Here is a 1,019-nt window from a genome sequence, read left to right on the forward strand (position 1 = left end):
ATGGTTGTGAGCCACCATGTGGTTGCTGGGATTTGAACTCAGGACCTTCGGAAGAGCAGTCAGTACTCTTAACTGCTGAGCCATCTCTCCAGCCCCTGAAAAGGACAGTTTTAACTCTCAGCAGGATCCCAACCTCCATCACTATTTATACAGATATCTGCTGAGTTTCAGGGACCACAGAAATGCTTTTCTGGGTGAGGGAGAAGCTGTAGGCCACTGGGAAACTAGATGAGGATGTCTTGAACCTGGAGCATCAGAGCTCCATACAGTCATCCACTCCCTTGATTGTGGTTCTGTTTTTTGCTTCTTCCCTTTGGATGTCCCGGTGCTGCTGCACTTCAAGGGCATGATATCTGATGTGCTTTTCTCAGGGGTCATACGTCTGGCATCATCCTATTGGACAAAATGTTTCAAATTACATTTAAGATCTCAAATTAGAGGTTCAAATAGAGAGGGTAAATGCAGATTCAGTTTAGCAAAGATTCTGTGGAATGTACGGTGAAGAACTAAGGCCCATCAGGGTCATATACGTATTTAACTTAGTGGGCAGAGAGCGTTGGGAATAGCAACTGTCCAAAGTATGAATGAACTATGAGGAATATACTGATGGTACTTAATTGTTGTACCTGATTCCTGGTTATATAGACTATGTCACAAAAAATAAAACAATCCAGGGACCGGAGAGATGGCTCAGTGATTAAGAGAATTGACCACTCCTCTAGAGGACCAGGGTTCAATTTACAGTACCCACAAGGCAGCAGCTCTCAACTGCCCATATTTCCAATTCCAAGGAATCTGACACTTTTACAGAGACATATGTGTAGGCAAACTATCAATGAGTATAAAATAAAGATAAACAAGACCAAGTGAAGCAAAGCAAAACAAAACAAAAGGCCCCTTCAGAACAATATATAAATTGGATGTTTTTATACTCTTAGAGTGAAGTCATTAACAGTTGGCTAGGTTTAGAATATCAGGTGTGTCCTTAGAATAAGGAACAAAATACTCATGAAAGGATA

This window comes from Mus pahari, chromosome 19 (assembly GCF_900095145.1).
Source record: "Mus pahari chromosome 19, PAHARI_EIJ_v1.1, whole genome shotgun sequence".
Classification (NCBI taxonomy): Eukaryota; Metazoa; Chordata; class Mammalia; order Rodentia; family Muridae; genus Mus; species Mus pahari.